Genomic DNA, 20,036 nt, shown 5'->3' with positions numbered 1-20,036 from the left:
AATAATGCAAGTGATTCTACAGATGGTGACAGTGAAACTGGAGGTGCAGCGATGACCTTAGTGGAAGAGAGTTAAACTCTGTTAAAGTAGATGGGTGGACAACCACAGCATATCATGGGCAGTTCTTTGAGTGTGCTAAAATTAGTGTGTCAACAGTTTTCAGTGCCTTTGGTTTTTTTTTCTTACATTCTTTGTTTAAATTTAAGGGAAGTATATGCTATTGTGTATTGTCTTTACATTTTTACAAGTATTCCAATAAAAATAATTTCTTTCCACACACAGTTTTGAATTTGTTTGAATATAACATTTAAACCACATTAAGTGTGCTGTATTTCATTCAAATATTTCAGTTCAAATACGTGTTGCTATTGGGACATAAAAATAACATGGGGGTACTTTTTTAGTTTTATTTTCTAAATATAAGTCAAATAAACATGCTAAATCAGATCATGCACTATTTAGGGCATTGGAAAATTTTCTGGAAAACCAGCATCTCTGTTTATGTGAAACAGGAGGTCAGGCTAAACGATCTCTTCTGCCTTAAAAATCTATGAATCTCCAAGCAGTGCACCCCTTTGCTTCCTAGAATTTGGGGTCTCTCTTGCTGGGCTTACAGGCAGAGGGACCTTAGCTAAATGCAGTCTGGGAAAGCTTGATGGGATTCATCTTAAACACAAAGGTTGGGAAATGATATGTAAACGGTACCTAGAACGCCCTATGGGAACTGCAGTTGTGGCGGCTTGGGCCCAGCCTCTTGCTAATCGCCTGGAAATGCAGCTTAAGCTTGGTATCGTTTGAAAGCTCAGGATCTATGGTTCAGTGTGGTTGCTGAGATATCAAGGTTTCAAGGAGATGTCAGTAGGATTGAATTAAAAAAAAAAAAGGAAATAGGAATTGAATTACAATTGAATAGGGTGGGGTATAAGGAACAATTGTAGCACATGAAAACATAATGGGAACTGCCCTGGGAGTGAACGTTTATGTTGTAATTCATAACTCTTGTGTCCTCGGTCTCAAGTAAAATAAAATTATGCTGCCTTCAGCAGCAAATGTGATGACCCTATATTCTTCTCATTCAGGGAGAGGATATGCCAGGCTGAGCTCACAGATGCATCAGACTGGTAGCACTGTAATCCTCAAAAATTCCAAAATCATGAAGCAGGACACACGCACACTCTCTCTCTCTCGCTTAAAATAAAATCCCCTGATTTGAAGGTGTGATGCATGGTGGGCTTTTTTATTTGATTTCCTTTTGTGAGTACTTAGGGGGGCCTAGTTTTCAAACTTTACCTCTATGACCAGGAAAGCATAGGAACTTACAGGGAAAGGTGAGATTTTGACATAATCACAGGATTTCAGGAGCTGGGCCCTGAAGGAAAAAAAATATCCAGCAAGACTGAGAATAGAAGGAGTTGGCAATCCTGAGCCAGAAAGCAGCTTTAATGATTTAGCCAAAGTACTTCTATGGGATCCCTCATCATAGTATCTGATTGCCTTTTCCTCCTTTACCTCCCCTGTGAGTTTCCCTATTTTGCACAGGTAGAAAGAACTAAGGCACATTAGAGGTATAGTACATGACTTGCTCAGTGTTCATACAGGAAACCTGTGGCAGAACAGAGTTGAATTGAAGTCTCCTAAGTCTGAATCAAATGTCCTGACCACTTGGACCATTCTTTCCAATAGCCATGGGGAATCACAGCAGAGTTACCTTCTCAGTTGGTTTGAAGTGGGCTAGGTTTTGCCCCATCTTGCAGAACAGGGCACGATGCTATTCCACAACCCCCAAGGAGTCCTCCAGAGTCTCTGTGGGTCTACATGGAAGGCCCATACCTCTGGGCCAACCTGTGATTCCTGGAAATCTAGCTAACCTCCCTACTGCCTGACAGTGGGGCTCCAATGGTTATTTTTTTTCCTCTCTGTACCAGAGGTTCTCAACCTTTTTAGACTCGAGGCAGCCCTGGATAGGCTCAAGGCACCCCTTGGAAAATGCCAGCTCTTAGTTTTTAGCCTTTTTTTTTAGTACAGAAAAATAATAGAGCAGCTTTTCTGTTGCAAGGAACTCAGAAAGATCACGGCTGTGGATTTCTAATTGAAATTTATGGGTTTATCTTGTGAGTCATGTTTGTAAACCTAATAGTACTAACATTGTATGGTACCCTGTGGCACACTTGAACAGACTGTGCCAATCTCCAGTCTCAAGGCACCCTAGCATGCTGTGGTACCCTGGTTGAAAATTAGTTACTGTTTCATACTGAGCCTAGGAAAAGACTATAGTAGTTCAGAAACTGTAGAGTGGTAACTATAGCTGAATGCTGATTACAGGAAGCACTACAAGTGGATGAAAATGTCACATACAGATTAGAATTTAGGTCATGAGGTATTGTAGAATATTGAACTCCTTCCATAGTCTGACGTGGTTTTCCACCCAGACTTTAAAGGCTGTTCTATATTTGGCTCACCTGTCTTCTGGATCCACCCCTTCCTCACTGATGACTGAGATAATGTTAAATGTACTTGGATCTTTTAGGTCATGGGCTTTGTATTGTTTGGTTCCTGCAACAAAACAAAACAGAATTTCCTAGGGCTGAATTTTTCTCTTATGAGCAAGCAGTTTGGGTGTAACCAAGTGGCAGGATTTGGCCCTTACTATTCCAGTAGCTGAAATTTGAAGCTAGTATGAAGAAACCTGACATCTCTGAGATAATTTTGGTGAAAAGAAAATGCATTTTGTTTGGTTTGAAAAAAAAATAAAATAATATACTCTGTGTGTGTAACTCCATCGCCAACACTGCCAAGTGGCCCTTGTGGTTCACTTGGCGGCTCGAAGCACACTAAAAAAAATGTTACACAGTTCGCACCATGCGACTGCGCATCTATCCCTATACCTGTACCCCACCCACTACCCTCCTCAGAGGGGCTAATCTTGAAAAAATCTATGCCAGACCCCTCTCCACCAATTGTGATTAGAAAAGAAAGCAGCACATTTTCTCCTCAATGTTGGTGACTATAATAAAATCTCAGTCACCAGAGAATAGCTTCCCAAAGGGCTGATTGACTTAGCTGAAGCAGGAAGAGGTAGTAAGAAGTCCCTCCAAGCCCAATCTTTTATGATGGTCCCTTGGGGGCTTGTACAGCCTGCATCATAACCTCTGCAGCCAGCACCTCACTGCTGTTGGTACCTGAGCTACCTAGATCAAAGCTTGTTCAGCAGCGTCTGAATATGCTTCAAACCCTACCTCTGACTGCAGCATAGACGGCGTTTTGGTGTCACAGTTCCTTATTTGTCTCCCATCCCCCTTGCCAGAGTGAAGCAGCCTGCCATTGGTTCATTCTGATAGCAGGTAACTTCCTCTTCTGAATCAGTAGAATTCCTTGTTGACAGGGAGAAGGCAGATCAAAGACTTTTTATTCCATGCCTATTTCTTGCTTATCTGCTTAGCCAAAGGTATTAATGGCCCAATGAAGACTGCTCCCTGACCACTAGTGCACAGACTAGAAGACTGGGGAAACCACCACAAAAGAGTACGGAGGTATTGTCCACCGTCTCATTCCCATGAGGCAATGCATAAAGTAAATACCAGTGTTGCCTGAGAGGAATACAGGGCCTGATCCAAAGCCATCCATTAAACTTTGTACCAGGTCCAGAGCCTGCAAACACGCAGAATACTAATTCTGCTGATTACAGAATTGAAACATTAATGCCAGAGGATGGACAGGAAATGCTTCCATAGTTTTCATAAGAAGGAGCAAGGATCTTGCAAGTGGCAAACATCTTTTATCAATAGAAATAAACTCATTTCCATGCTGCCTGCCAAGAGTAGGTATTTCTTTTGGGACTGTGTTATTGGAGGGGATTGTTCTTTCTGCTTACCTATGGCAAAAAAAAATACTTAAACAGTTTAAAGGAGCTGAATTGCCTTGCATAAATTAGATTGCAACAGAGACTTCATCTGGTTTATTAATGAGATTGTAGCAAAGGCTCTGACTAGCTTCAGAGTGCCCGGAACGTCACACACTCTTTGATTTTTGCCACCCTGGTTCATGCTGAACATCCATTGAATCCAGCAGGGGTTACTTGTTTAGTAAGGCATCATTCGGTATGAAGAAAAGGGTGGGAGCACAGTGTTACCCCCAATGATTGTTGGAGACTTCCGTATATTTTACTACCTGAGGAGTAGATTGGAGCCTTGCCATCTGCCCTGCCTGAGGGAGCTATGCTGAGCTGTAGCACCCCAGGAGCAGGCTGGAGAACCAGCTGTGCTTTGAAGGCTTGATTAGAGCCAATTGATAACCCAGGCTTCCAGGCTGCAGGAAGGTTTTAGTTTTGGTTTTGGTCCAAAACCAAATGTTCTTTAAATCTTCAGTGAATTGAAAGTGCTTGGACCATCTCAGTGAAGATGACATTCTTGTCTGCTTTACTGTTAATACTAAGAATGCCAATATCCTTGAGCAAATGCAGGAAGCTCCTGGTATTCCTTTGGCCTTAAGCAGATAAGTTAGTGGACTGCCCAAGGCCTGAGAGCCTGGCTTTGCAGCAGATCTATCTGAAATCCAGGCAGGGCTTTCTCAGAACTTAGCTTTGGAGTTGGCGAAAGGTTGCCAAAACAGATGTTGGGGGGCTAAGGAACCAGTTTAGGTCAACAAATCAACATTTTTTTTGTTTCATCAGAAAATTATGGACTGGTTTTGTTTTTAGTTCTTCTCTGCTCCTGTGAATTTACCCTTTGCTTCCCACACTGTGCTTCTGGCCAGGACTCTTTTCTCTCCCTTCCCTGTTCTGCCCCTTCTTTGTCTGCTTACACACGCTGGGAAGTTTCAAGCTGGTGTTCCCTGACCATGGCCCAAGACACGATCTGAACAAGACCCTATGGGTGAGTAACAAGGGATCTTTGACAATCCGTCGTCTTTGTTTTCACCAAGCATAACAATGGAGGTAGATGTTTGGCAGCTGGGGTTTTTTGATCATACATAACTGCCTGCAAAGAACAGACCATCTAAACATGTTGTCATAGCACTAATCTGCCTAGGAGTACTTATCTTTCCAAAACTAGCCCATTGTTTAATGAATGAATTCTTTTTCTGGTTGATGCACTTCCGGATGTTACCATACAAAATTCCACTCTGTTAGCAGCATGTAAAATATTGCAGAATGTTTTTGAAGGATCTAATCTTGCAAGCCTGGCTCACAGGAAAAGCATCCTTGAGATCCGGGGGGCTGTTTACCCAAGAACAAACTGCAGAGCTGGATTCAGAATTGGTCTTCTCTGTTGCTTACACACTAGATGGGTCCTATTTCAGAGCAGAGATAGTGGGCACAACCTCACTGGAGCTGGATAAACTGACAACAAATCTGAGTTTGGCCCCATGCTACTCAGAATAAGTATATTCTAAGTGCTTGCTATTTGAATTTTAAATTTGTCTTGTAAATTGTAACCAGTTCAGAGTAAGTTAGAGAGATGAATGCTGTTCCCTGGAAAATCTCTGCAACATTTTTGTACATAATACAAACCAGCATTCAACCTGGAATAGGAATCACTATGTTGATCAGTTAGTATTTGTAATTCATTTTTCCTGTATCCATATAAACAATCCAAGAGAAGAACATCCAACCATGGCAGGTCAAATATCTTAAGTTTTTATAGTTAAAATGTTAAAAATAAAACAGTGGGCTGGCTCCACAGTCTTTCACTGAGGAACTTTAACCTTTTTTGTCGAGTCCCTTAAGAGTTTCCAAATCATTTGTACTCATCCTTAACATTGACTAGATGTTCACATTTTCTTAGAGTAGATCTGACTGCCTCCCAGTTCCTTGCTTTCAGGGTGCATTGTTAATCGTGTTTCTCATAACAAAAACAACTGTACCAAGGTCTCTCTCTCAAGACAAGGGAGGAAGGATGATTTAGTAATTGGAGTGCTCCTCTGGGACCTGGAAAGCATGGGGTGAGTTCTTTACTCTGCCACAGGCTTCCTGCATGATCTTGGGAGGTCTCTTAGCCTTTCTTTGTCTCAACTGCACAGCTCTGAAATGGGATAATAGCATTTTCCTACTGTGCAGGGGCTTTGTGAAGATAAACCCACTAGAGAGTGTGAGGTGGTCAAATATTATGCTTGGGTGGAGCTATACACAGTTGTGAGGGGAATGTGGTCTTGTGGACAGAGCAGTCTATGACCTGGAGCCAGGAACCTGGGATTGTATTTCTGGTTCTGCTGCTCACTTGGTCTGTGACCTGTACAAGTTAATTAGGGCTGTTGCTGTTCACATCTGAAATCAATGGGATTTTGCCATAGACTGTAAAAGAAACAAGAGCATATTCTTAATTTCTCCATGTTTTTTTTAATCTTGCCAATAAGATGGATATTGTTATATTCACTTATTCACCTCGCAACAACACTGTCACTTATTCACCTCACAACAACACTGCCAGGCATGATTAGAGCCCATTCTAACATTTGGGGGGTGAATTTCTTCCAAACATTTTCCTATCCAAATCAATAAGACAGCTGTTATATTCTGGGACTGCAGCTGCTACTTCTGCCACAGCCAGAGATGTAGCAAAGCTCTGAAACAGGAGAGAATCTGTACATATAAGGATGGCTTTTTCCTCAAGGGTACCCTTTCCTCCCACTTCCACCCTGCTTTGCATAACTATTATTACTAAATAAGATGTAAATGTAGTTAATGTGTCATTTTAGAAACTTGCAAGAATCCTTTCCGTTTCTTTTGCTGCATCTCTTTTATGTAATCAATAGGCTGTCTATAACCTTTACCTGTTTAACTAGTCACACTACTTCCAACAGAATCTACTTCATTCCTTTCCTCATAAATTACACCATGTCAGTTTTCAGGCAGCTTTACTGTATTCTGAGTGACTGGCTGTCTTTATTAACTGATAATGCTGCTAAGACAGCTTTGATCCTATATTATTTATGGAAATGATGGCATATAATTCTGAGTAGCTGATTAATGCTGCATGTATTTTTAATGTACTAGTTTTACTATGTGATTTGTGCTAAATGATTAAACCATGCTGCATTCCTGCATTAAGTTGCTTATGAAAACCATGTCTAAGGATCATATATATTTTCTTACACTGTTTCAATTTCTATACATCCTTTCCTTTCAGGGTCACTTTGTCACTGCCATTAACACATGATGCATTTATGTTTTATTGGTAACAATTGAGAAGCCAGCAGCAGCATTACGCCGACCATGAATGTACAGCATATTTGTTGCTAGATTCACAGAATATATAGAAGAGAAAATAACCTATTAGGTTATCTAATGATTCCCTTTTCAAGTGTACGGCAATTTCCTGTAGCATCTTTTTATGCATCTTTGTCTAGTCTAGATTTGAAGGTCTTAAATTGTGAGCCTTCCACTACTTCCATAATCCATGTTACTAAGGATTATTGCCCATCTGTGTGAAGCAAGATAGGGTCCTGTGCAACATCAGTATCTCCCAGGGGAGGGAAGATGTGTGTAAAAAGGATAGGAAGATGGAAGGGTGGTTGCCGTACATGGTATATTCTCCACTATTGCCCAGAGTCTGGGAAGCTGCCCTGTGGAGTTGGGGCTCTAGCATGCTGAAGAGAGCTGCTGGGTGGAGGGGTCAAACCTTCTCTGCATTCTTGCCGTTATTTCCTCTGAGATTGTCAGGCAGGGTTTAGAAGCAGCACTTATTTTTGATATGCATTGTCTTCTCTCTGCATATGGGGAATAAAGGTGGAGTGGTGTTTGTTGAGGGAAAAGGTTTCTGGGTATCAGCTGAGAAGGACTGGCCCCCTTCTGGCTACTCCAGAACCCTTACAGCTGGGTACAGTGATTTCTCTCCCATCCTTTCCACAGCCAGTTATAGTCTACCTTCTCAGAGGATGACTTCAGGTGGAGTGGTAGAGTTTACCAAGCCCCCCTCTCAACCTTCCAATTGCAGAATTTATTGTAGAATGATATGATATGAACCTGTGTTAGAAAAGCTGATGTTATTTTGAGAGTGATTATTGTTGTGGTAGTGTTTAGGAAGGAGCCTCTGGCACAGTGTTAGACTATGCAAACAGAACAAAACAACAGTCCCCCTTTTCTACCCAGTGCAGCAAGTAGAGCATCAGCACCTCTTCTACCACTTAATGACCTGACACCTACATTCAGTAGTAGATTACAGAGCAAAAGAAACAGAAATTCTGTCAGTAGAGGTTTCAACCAAGTTGAGAACCCATTGTGCCAAGTACTAAACTGGTGAAAATAAGAGCCCTGAAGAGCCCACAATGTCAAACACAAAACAGGGTGGAAGGGACTCCCTGGATGCTCAAGTCCAGACCCTGCTATTGCAGACAACCATGTTGTATAATTTGTCTCCTAAACATGGCAGGTCACTGTGACAAACAAGGAAAGAGTTTGGAGTGGAAAGGATGGTTACGTAACTACAATAACAGGATATTTTGTCATAAATTAGTTGCATGCATAACACTGAGCGAGTTCTTAGCAGACACTGCAAGACTGGGAGGACAACTTCAGTAGTTCCTAGGGAGAAAAAGGGAAACTAATCTAAATCAGGGGATGCAATTATTGTCTTCAATAGCCCAACATTTAAAAATCGAAGTTAGTGGATACTAAGGAAACAACTTTGTGTGGCAAGTATCTCAGCAATGTCTGTACTTGCCATAGTTAGGCAGTGACTCATCCTGAGGACACCACCTAAGTCATAAGATCTTCCGTGCTCCAAAAATAAATATATTTTAGTTGTTCTCTGTGACCACAATTTGTAATGCAGCCTTTAGATCCCTGCCTTTATTTTGCACTCAGCTCAGGACTTGGGAATCCCCTTCAGATTCCAAGTGGATTGGAAATGGCCAAGTGTTTTCACAGTGATTCTGTTGTTTAGAGGCAGTTTCTAAATGCGAAAATGGACTTAAAACCCTTTCAGAAAAAATGTGGCAACAAAGTATTTCCTGTCGCTCACTTACATTTTAGGTGACAAGCACAAACGTTGCTCACGTTGTGGTATTCTTCAGCACTCTGATATTTCTGAACAAATAATTATTATCAGTACTCTAGGATGTGGTAACATTTATCATTTTCTGGGATGATGATGTTATACTAGTGAGTTGGGGAATCCAAGCCCTATATCAGTCTCAGTCCTGTAGCTGATGTTCTCTGTTTCCCCAGGCAAGCTGCTTAACTTAGTAATGGGCCAGATCTCCTTCCCAACACACTCATACATCAGGTGCAAATTGCATCTTCTAGTGCCAGCAAAGGCTGTTGCATTCCCCTAGGGGATTTCACCCCTGCGAACAGACAATAATGTTTTTTGGGGTTTTTTTTTAAATTTTACTTGGAGGTTCCGTGTGAGAACTGCAGCAGGCTTCAGATAAATGGGTTAAACTGGTCCAATACTTGCATTTGCATTGTTGTAAGGAACTATGCAGCTTAGGGCCTTGTTGTGTGGGGCACTCTAGAAGATGTTCTAACTTTTATTACAACACCATAATGCTTACTGCTATCTAAGCAAAACATATTCTGAGTAGTCGTATAGTAAGATTTACTATGATCTCTAATGTGATCTCCAGGTCACTGATTGTTGGTCCCTGTCTTGGCACTGCACCAAAGTCTTGATTGGCTCTGCCATGGTGCAAACATGGATTTTTGGAGCTGCAGACATGGGCAGCCAGGGTCTTGAACTGGCTCCAGTGCAGTCCCAGGGTTGGGACTGAGAATCAGGTGATGGTCAGTGCCAGTAGCTGAACATTGTGGTGTGGTGTAGGGACTGGAATGGATAGGCACTGCACACTAGGGCCAGTTTTAGGAAAAGATTTGTTTTTTGTTTTTTTTTTTTTAATTCAGTTTTCTATTGAAGAAAAATCTAAACTAAATGTTTTTTGCAGTCAGAAATTAAAAAAATGTTTAGAACTTTCTGTTATAAGAAAACATCTAGTGTTGTGACCTTCCTTCCCCAGTTTGTGATGAAAGCAGATGTCAGAGTCCTGTGGGACAGACACTGCATTTTTTGAACAGCTCTAATTATCACCTTTTGTCACCACGAACAAAGAAAACATAAAATAATGCTTTTACTGGCTCTCTGTGCCCGAGATGCGGACTTGTAGTGCAGATAAACACTGTAAAGATGGCCTTGTGGGGGAGGGAGGCAGAAGGGGGAATAGGGCAGATTATTTTTTTTTAACTGCATCAAAATAGGTTATATAGAATTGGAGAAGACTTTTTGGATGGTCGGTTTCTAAACTCGAGAAGCTGTTCCTCCAAAATGCAGTGAGCTTCCACGGTGCATAAGTAATTGACAAAACGGTTGCCAGCTTCTCTCCGTACCTTTGCTTGCCATTAGTGATATTTTGTTGTTTCCGTGTGTTGGGAAGCAGAAGAGAGTGCACTGCATAATAGAAGACAAGATTGTATAAGATGTTTTGTTTTGCTGACTGTCCCTGCACCACACCACAGTGTTCAGCTACTGGCATTGACCATCAGCTGATTGTCGGTCCCCACCCTGGGACTGCACTAGAGCCAGTTCAAGACCCTGGCTGCCCATGTTTACAGCTTCTAAAATCCATGCTTGCACCCCACCAGAGCCAGTGAAGACTACGGTGCAGTGCTGGGGCTGGGACCTACAATCAGTGAAATGTAACACAAAAGATTGTATAAGATGTTTTGATTTTTGCAAAACCTCCTCCCCTGCAATTTATCATCAAGAAGGCTGGGGCAGTGAGGCAAAATTAAATTTTGGCTCCAGAATATCAAGTGAAGAAAGTTTAATTTGTAATTGATGCTGTCTCATTGATAAACAAAAAATGCATCAGTTAAATCAGAGTGTGCATACCTGTTCGTTCTTGTCTAGGCTGGATTCTTTCTTTCTTTGTCCTGATATACCATATTCCCTAGAGGTTTCTGTTCTATTTATAGCAGCCCCTTTTGCTCTGATTTTCTCACATTCTTGATCTGGCATTTTCCTTTCTTTGTGGCTTTTCCCTGCTTCAAGCACTGTTAGGTAAAATTCTCACTGAAGTCACTGCAGGTTATATCAGTGTAACTGGAGCCTCCACCTTGGGGATTTGACCTCAAGACAGTCACTGTGCAGACCAGGAATTATGTAGTCTGTACAATTGAAGCACCTACTTGATATCATAGTAGCTTTCTTCAGTGCAAATAGTGGTTTTGCCTGTCTATGTTGGAGGCTGCGCTGATGGCTATAATTTGGGCAAACCCCTAGCGTGGACAAGACCTGGGAGCAGAATTTCTTCCAGAGATTGTTTTGCTTTTGTGGGGAGTCCTGCATTGGGCTGCTTGTCTTTACTTTCTGTGGACTTCCTGTTCTTTGTTGGTTTTCTCTGGTCTTTCTGCTTTTAGTTATTCAGTTTCTAATTAGCTTCAATAAAGACTTCCTGCTTTAACCCCATTGCTTTTCAGTGCTGGGGATATAACAACTGTCATCTTGTTCCATACTTGAGATTGAACTTCAGATTTCTAGGGCCAAGAAATATGGCCTTTTTCTAAGCCTTTTGTGCAAGGGGAGTTGCCCCCTAGCTGGAAGCTTGTAGCAGGCTCGTATGTGGAGCATACATAGACATAATACCAACTAAAGCGTGGCTGCATCTACATAAGACGCTACTGTGCAGTGGTTACTGCACATTAATTTAGTGCTTGTATAAACAAGTAACCTGAGTTACTGCACAGTAGCACTGGTGAATGCCTTTTCTGTGATGCTACTGGGCAGTAGCCTAATACTACTGTGCTGTAACATTGCATCGTGGTTTTTGCCACGCAATGCTACTGTGCATTAATATCAGGCTACTGTGCAGTCAGCGTATCATTGAGTTATGCAGTATGAATGTCATTTGTTTTCCAGCTGGTCCCACTGCGGGCGGAGCTAAATTTTCCAGCGAGTTTTGCTGTGAGGTAGAGTTAACTGACGTAGAAAACTGAATACCTGTTATCAGAGAGGCAAACACACCGAACACCTGCCTATAGAGTTTCTGCCTTCAAGGGCAAACAGGACACACAGGGCTTAAACTCACTGCATAATATGTATTATTATTATTAACATACTTCCATTAGCTTGTGAGTACTGTTGAGAAATCCAAGGCTGGCTCCCTGTAATGAATGACGAACATTTGTCTGGACTTAACTGTTTTACAGAGAATTTTCCTCCTAGAAGTTTACTATAAGTTGTCAACAATGTGGCTTTGACATTAATTATCACTGAAGCTCTGCAGTTGGAATGTCTATTTCTTTTCCCATCTCGGTTGTTTCTTTTCAGGAGATTCTTTTGTGTGAGGCTAATCCATTTAAAATGAAAATAAGCTGGTGACCAAAATACTTTTAAGGGACAGACTGATAAATGAATCCATGGAGCTGGCTTCCCTACATAACAACCAAGCTTCAGGCCCAATTAGAGAGGAAGAATAATCCTGCCATTAGAGCGCTGGTCTGGGTGTCAGGGGAAGCAGGTTTCATTCCTAGCCCTTTATTATTTTTGTTGTGGTAGTGCCTAGAGGCTCCCATCAAAGATTAGAGCTCCTTCGTGTGAGGTGCAGCATCCACATGCAAGACAGAGGGTGGTTGCTGCCTTAAAGAGCCTCTGTTTTTACTGTGTATTATTGGATGTCACTCTATAGGGTGTGATTTTTATTTTTTTTCAAGAACCGTATTAAGTATCAACAGTGCCCATAGATTTCTACCATTTTAGTTCGGTTTTCAAAGGAACAGAGCACCTAAAGATCTCTCTGGGCCTTGGTTTCTCTCTGTAAATTGAGAGCAGTACTCTCCTGAATTCATTTGCATTTATAAAGCTTGCAGGTCTGTGGTGATGGACACCATAGAATTATGTATGAATAATCCCGATGGCTGAGTCATTGGATTCAATGGGAATGGCACTGAGACTGGTAGTGCCACTCCCTAGTGGCGTATCTCAAAATTAGGCTGTCTGATTTTATACTTAACTGCTTTCTCACTTAAAAAGTTTGCCTGCGGTTTTAGCATGGAAGCACCTTTGCCGTTAGCACTTTAGCCTTTGTGAGTCCTAAATTTTTTTTGTGCCTGATACTGCACTGTCCTGCTTGGGACCATTTTTGTCTGTGCGTAGTGCATGCAGGGTACTTCAGCAGAGCTATTTTAATTCCTGCCGAGCAAGGCTGTATCCTAGGGGTGGGCAAAATGCGGCCCGAGGGCCGGATGCGGCCCACCAGGCAATTCTATCCGGCCTGTGGGGCCCCTAAAAAATTTAGAAAATAAATATTTAGCTGCCCCTGGCTGCCTGTCATGCAGCCCTTGATGGCTTGCCAAAACTCAGTAAGCGGCCCTCCACCCAAAATAATTGTCCGCCCCTGCTCTATCCCATTGACTTCAAGGGAGACACTAGCAATGACATCTGGACAACTGTCCTCATGATGCAGTGCTGATTTGTATCAGCTGATGATTTGGTCCTTTTAAACTGAGGGGGATGCAAGGCATCCGTTTTTCAGTTTGATTGACTAAGGTTCAGTAAAACACCAGGAGGCATAATATTTTGGAGTTCAAGGGCCAAATTCTAGTCTGTTACACTGGTACTTCAGCAGCATGGTACCTACATGTACTATGCTTGCATCTGACCCATTTACTTTAATGTGGTTGAATGAACAAAACCAAAAAGAGAGCTTAGCCCAGTGTCTGTTTTAATGCCCTTTGAGCCCTCTGAATGCCCCATAATACAAAAATGTGCAGATTCATATTTAAAACAAAGTGAATGCTGATTTGGAGCCCTGTATCTCTGGAACTAATGGAAAATCCTGGTATCTCAGAGTAAAATTTGCTGTGGTTTAAAAATGTAGGATTGATTCAAGTTGCATTACAGTGCAGTAAAGAAAAGTAGAGTAAGCAGGCAGAATGGATGGTGCAATGAACAGTCGTGCATCTCTGCCCTACATACACGGGTACAAGCCAAAAATGATTTGGTAGATTTAAAGGTATGGAGTTGACAGTGTTTGTTTAAAATTGCCCGCAGTGCAGTACTTCTTGCTGGGCTGCTTAGAATGCGACTTGAGATGGGTGCAGTGTAAGGTCTTTGAACTCTTCTTTTCTCTACTGAGTCAATTGTTGTGTGAAAATAGCTTAACTTATTGGTGGACACATTTCTTAAGCAGTGGCACTACAAACAGTAAAGAAAAGTATAAGAGAGGGCTTTGAATCTCTTCCATCCAAAAGATAATCCAGGAAATCAACACTGAGCATATAGTAGCAATACATTGATCATGAAGAAGTCCTGGGTCCAGTCTTCTGCCTTCCGGCCACTTGCATTCTTAACCTTGGCAGGAGACTACGTGTACAAAGAGTATTGCGTTGTAGGAGCTTGTCTGCTAGAGTGCAGTCAGAAAAAAAATGCTTCATCATTGCTCTGGTTTCTCCTTCTTGCACCTTTACATTTTTAAGTACTCTGTCTCTTGGCAAGGGCTGTTTTGTGGAGACCTGACGTTTGTTTGCTTGGCTATTTTACCATTTTGTGCAAGGGGGAAACAGAACACACAAACTGAAAGCTTGGTTTATATTGGGAAGGTCTTAGGGATTTTATCCAGACTTTAAATTGGAAAGTTGGAGGTTGAGGTTGCTGAATTTGCTTGCTTAATGAAAACATTCTCTTTCTGGAGGTGAAATCTTTGTGTAGATAAATGTAAGTAATAATTCATTGTTGGGGGAGCCACCAACCCAAAATTGAACATCATTGCAACATCAATCAATCAGCATCAGTGGCAATACACAGATTAAGGAGAGACTGTGGGAGCTGTTATGTAATCCTGATTGAAGTCATTAATCTGGTGCATGGCTCCGGTTTTTAACAACAAAGGTAAAAGGAATGCAGAGAGGCATCAGCAGCGATTTAGAATACAAATGAGAAGTGATGTTTGGCTGAAACTGTAGTTCAAGTACTTAGGGCTAAATTCTTCCTTTGTTTACACCCTCCCATCCACAGCAATTACGAAGGGATTGTGTAGTACAACCACGCCTACTAAATGCATCATGTCTTCCTGCTTCCTGTGGTGCTCCCAGGATTTATACTGAAGTATACCAGTCCCCTTTTTGAGAGCCCAGTTTCTCCCAGAAGAACTGACCAGTAGTTGGTGTCATCTAACAGCACCAACTATTTAGTGCCATTGTTTCCAGATAAAAAAAGTAGGTATTTCATTCAATTATCAAAAAGAGAAGGACAGTTGTAAGAGTTTGGAATAAATTTCTGGTTGATATCAATGACTATGGCTACTTTTGGGAAAACCTATGGAAGCTTTCTTTCCCCCAATTTGAAAGGCATTTTCCTTTCAATGTCCTAGATCATCACATGTCCCAAGGAAGCGGGTCTCTGTTGCCAGCATTTTATAACTTTCCTTTTGTCTGGCAAGGTTACATCCAAATTAGCCAATAGCATTATGTCATCATGTCCTTCAAACCAGACCAGAATGGCAAAACCTGCTTGAATCTGTTTCTGATGATTCATGCCTCTTGGTATCTCTGTACTACACAGTGGAATTTGTATTATTGTAATACCAATCATTGAGCAACAAGACAAAATGTCTTTCTTAAACTTGAAGATGGAAATCCACAAATATGAAAATAATATGAGTAGATAAAGCATTAGATAATCAAGACTGCCTTTTACCCTCCCTCCCCCCTTTCTTTTTTCCCCACAGAGAGATAAGCATTTTTTTTAAGGGAAGGCAGAGGGAGCTTCCCATAGTCTTTGTGTTTTCTTATGATGGACAAAAATGATTTTTCCCCCCCGGTTTAATTTTATGTTTTATTATATTAGAAAAAAATCTCTAGGTTGGAAAAGTCACTGAGAAATAGGGACTTATTGAAATGATGGCATCCTAGGACCCAGGAGTGAAAGTTGGTTAAATGACATGGGAAGAAATGTTTTGAAAAGTTTTTTAAAACGTCTTTTTTTCTGAAAAAGTTCAGTGATTAGTTGATCGTTTGGATAAAACCTTTGTTAAAGAATCTATACCTTTCTTCCTTCAGTGAAGACATTGACACCCCGACTCCTCTCTGCTTTGTTTTCCTCTGTTAGATTAGGGAGGATAAGTATTCTTGTTCCTGATTTTTCCAAGGCTTCTAAAAAAGCAGATTTCAAAACGAAGGAAGAAATGTTATGGTCATGAAGAAGAAAAAATGTTTACAAATTCAGTTTTTAAAAATCCCTTTGCAGGTAGGGAGACTCTTCATTCTGTGCAAAACCACAGAGGGTGCCAGTACAGCTGGGGTGTCAGCTTACGTTAAGCATTTCAGCAGTAGTTTTGAAATTGCTTAAAGGGACTATGCAACAGAGTCATTATTTTTCTGCTCATCTTACCTACGTTTGCAGAAAGCAGTTAAGGCTTATTGAGGCTCTCATCTCAAAAACAAGAGTTGGATCAAGTAGAAATACTGTATGGTAGACAACTAAAGAAAGGTTGATGGGCACACTGGTGGGGTTCTCTGTTACATAAGGGTGTAAGTGAAGCCAGAAAGTGTCCCTTGGTTTGGTTTACCCACTTTGTCTTGGGAAAGACGTGATGCAGTGGGGAGCAGCTAGGCCTTGGGCAGTCTCGGAGGAAGTGGGGTGGTTTGTGGCTAATCTTAGAAGTGTTCACAAGATTAAGATACAGTTCCTTAAAACCCTTTTCGACAAGTAACAGGCCTGCAGATCAAATCTCATAACTCCCTTCAGCAGAGTTGCATGTGGCTATGAATTTAGTCCAGGGAATTTGCTAGTATCCTAGGAAGAGGCAGTCCTCAATGAATCATATGAATGACAATGCCTTTGAATTTCAGGAGGCACTGGAATGATAATCTTGATCTATGTTGGATTTTTGCAGATGGCCCTCATATTTACAGTGCACTGAAACAAGTCTCTGGATTAAGTAATTCCTGATTATTTTTTTTTAGGGGTGTTCAGAATCTCGTATCTTGAGCCCGTGTCTAGACCTGAGAGTTGTTATAATATTTTGAGAAGCTGCTCAGGTTCCTTTAGAGAGAACCTGGACAGTATATTTGCATTACAGTGAAAGTTGAGGGCCTTATTCCAGAGTGGCACGCTGACAATGGCAGCAATCATAAAGAATAGGTGTTCCTTTCAGGATAGAAAATGACCCTCTTTCTGAGTCTCAACTTTTACATTGTATTGGTGAAAGAAGCAGTTGCTGTTTTCATATTTAACTGTGTGTTAATGGCATATTTACATTTATTGCATTTAGATTCTCTATCCTTTTAGATCTTTGTACTGATGCTGTAACAGTGGCCGTATCTTTACTAGGTAAAGGGTGGTTTTCAACCACATTAGCTAAGATGTGTTGTAAATCTAGTTTAGATAAAACCTTTGTAATTTTGACATGCTGGTAGGTTATTGTAAAACTGAATTAAATGCAACTCTTAGTAGGGGTGGTCTTCACTTATACCAAGGTTAAATTTAGCTTAAAGACCTTAAGTTATATCTGCACTGCTACAGAAGATGTGCTTTCACAATAAAGCAACTAGCACTCATTTGCTATCTGACTGTAAAGTCCCAGTGGAGATGCATGTAGTTGTTACTGTACTGGAACTAGGTGAAATCAAACCCCAGGGGGGTACATGGTGTTAACCTCTCTTCCATGCTCCATGGTAAAAAGCTTCCTGCATCTTCCCTCCACTAAAATTTTATAGAGGGATGGCTAAGACTAGTTAACCCCCTCCCCTTTCTTCTTCTTTTTTTTTTTTTTTAGCTACACTAAACATAAGGGCAATCAAGTGAATGTCTTCAAACCTCAGTCAACCCAGGCTCTTATCTAGGGTTTAGCATAAACTTATTTACTTTCCACACAGAAAAACTTCTGACCTGGATGTGAAGGTGCTTCAGGTCTGAACTAGGCAGCCTGTAACAGAGGCAACTGAACACTGCTCTCCTGTATTCTGAGCTAAATACTCCTAACCTTAGTACCATCCCTCAGTTGTGGTGACATTACTTGTATGATTAATTGTTTTATTGGAATTGAGCCTCTTAGCATGAGCGTATCATGTAACTTTAGTGACAATGACCAGGAAGAAAGGAGAGTCTTTCTAGGTTTCAAAGGACTGAGGACTTTTTAGGTCAATGCCAGAACCTTGAACTTCCAGCACAGAATAATTAAGATGTAAAGAGAACTTTGCACAGAAAATCAGTGCTATCACCGCAAGCTGCTTATAGAGGAACACCGTTTGAAAGTGGGGGTGGATCTGTTTGGTGTGTGGCGGTAGGAACTCTGCAAATATTGTATATTTTCACTTTAGCAGGGTGGAACCTGTGCTTCAGAGCTCAGACCCAAAGCTGAAGCTTCGAAATAGCATTTTTGGCATAGGTCAGTCTTCAGTTTGTCTACACTTTTGTAATAAGATACATTTAAAAATCTGCCTTTGGCATAGAAATCAATCTGCCTTGGCCTCATTTTCTCCGTAGTGAAGTCATTGGCAAAATTTCCATTGACTTCAGTGGGAGCAGAGATACACTAGGGCTGAGGCCATATCTGGTACCCAATCTTTTAACACAAACCAAGCTGAACAGGCACATAACATGCTTCCCTTTTACTGGATACAAAATCATTGTTCTTTTCTTGGCTCCAAGCACCCAGGAGTTAAAGATTTAGTGTAACTGAATCTGTGGCATTCATGGATGTTTCAAGCACTCAAGACCCGTTGAGGGAAAGAGCTTGGAAAGCCATGTTCTCCTCCTTGCAGCAATGTATTTTTAAAAAGTAAATGTAATGATATCAGACAAATGCGCAGGCTGAATGCAGTGTCTGTAGCTAGGCAGAGTATTTTCTTTTCCAATCAGGCAAAGTACTTTGTCTGTGGCTAGCTCATGTTTCTTTGTCACAAAGCGAAATAGGTTAATGGTTAAAATGCAGAGAGTCAGAAGATGTGAATTCTGTTCCCTCCTCTGTATGTAACTTCAGTCAAGTCTTTTAAGTTCAAATGTTCAGGTCTCAATGTGGGTTCCCCAGTTTGGGATTGATTTCTCCCCCCCCCCCCCAGTGAAGTCCTTAGGCTCAAGAAAACACATTCTGAAGCTGTATATGAATGTTTTGGCCTTATTTTACTAGTACTTCAGTTTCTTCTATCTGTTAAAATGGCATAATGCTTGCACACGTTATAGAAGCCTTTATCCTTATTAATTCCCTGATCTCTGCAAAAGGTCAGAGTTAAATGTCCATGCCAATTTAATGTAGTTAAGATGCACCAATTTCAGTAGCCAGTTGCACACAAGCAAGTGGTATCTGGCCACTTTTGATTCCCCAGCCTGCATAACCAGGTACTACCTAATCTCTAGGTCAACTGGTGTGTCTGCCTTTGGCATGAGTCCAGAGTGGGGATTAAATGTATGCTTCTTGAGCTATAGTGAGAAGTCTTTACCTCATTGATCTCTCCAGCATCTCTGAAATCCTGAGCTTCAAGATGCTTCTATAATTACACAAAAAAATAGTTTCATAAGAAAAAGATAAGGAAGCAAGATTTTAACTTTGCCACCAGTTAGTATGTAGGATTCTATACAAAGTTTCCCATACATGTAGCTTTTCACCATGTCTCTGTTTACCCAATGTTAGTAACATTATACAAAGGGGAAGGGAATGGTAATATAGTTCTTACAGACAGGTATGTGCCTTTTTTAACTACTGTATATTTAAGGCATCTGGTAACCATGAACTGTTCCTATTGAAGTTGATGTCATAGGTGTTTGTATTTGGCAGTTTAAGCAGAAGAAGAGATGGTTTGCACCTCTGTCACTTAACTTCCATGCATGTAGCCCTTTCTTCCTTCACTGAAGAAACAAAGTCCTGGCTTAGCAGCATGTATGTAGGATAGGCCAGGCCTCAGTTACATGGTCTTAAGTTCATCTTTGACTGATTTGGAAAGAAATGACATGCCTTGTGAGTACACTTCGGATGCAGATGAGATGAATATAATGCTGTCCTGGCTCCAGATCTCATGAGAGCCCCTACCATTAAGTTACAAAACATTTCTTTTTAGTTAAGAGCTGTCTTGGTGCCCAACATCTGCCAAAAAAAAAAAAAAAAAAAAA

General features: G+C 41.1%; 1 long non-coding RNA gene across 1 annotated transcript; it reads left to right on the top strand.

The window, feature by feature from the left end:
- Window positions 1-16: 16 nt before the first annotated feature.
- On the top strand, window positions 17-4,333 carry LOC109293124. Its single transcript, XR_002096254.1, has 3 exons — window positions 17-171; window positions 821-824; window positions 4,323-4,333. It is a non-coding gene; the product is annotated as an uncharacterized LOC109293124 (long non-coding RNA).
- Window positions 4,334-20,036: the final 15,703 nt, after the last annotated feature.

The sequence above is a fragment of the Gavialis gangeticus genome, unplaced genomic scaffold (genome assembly GCF_001723915.1).
Source record: "Gavialis gangeticus isolate Ggan-Ray unplaced genomic scaffold, GavGan_comp1, whole genome shotgun sequence".
NCBI lineage: Eukaryota > Metazoa > Chordata > Crocodylia > Gavialidae > Gavialis > Gavialis gangeticus.
This window is presented reverse-complemented; position numbering and strand designations above follow the sequence as displayed.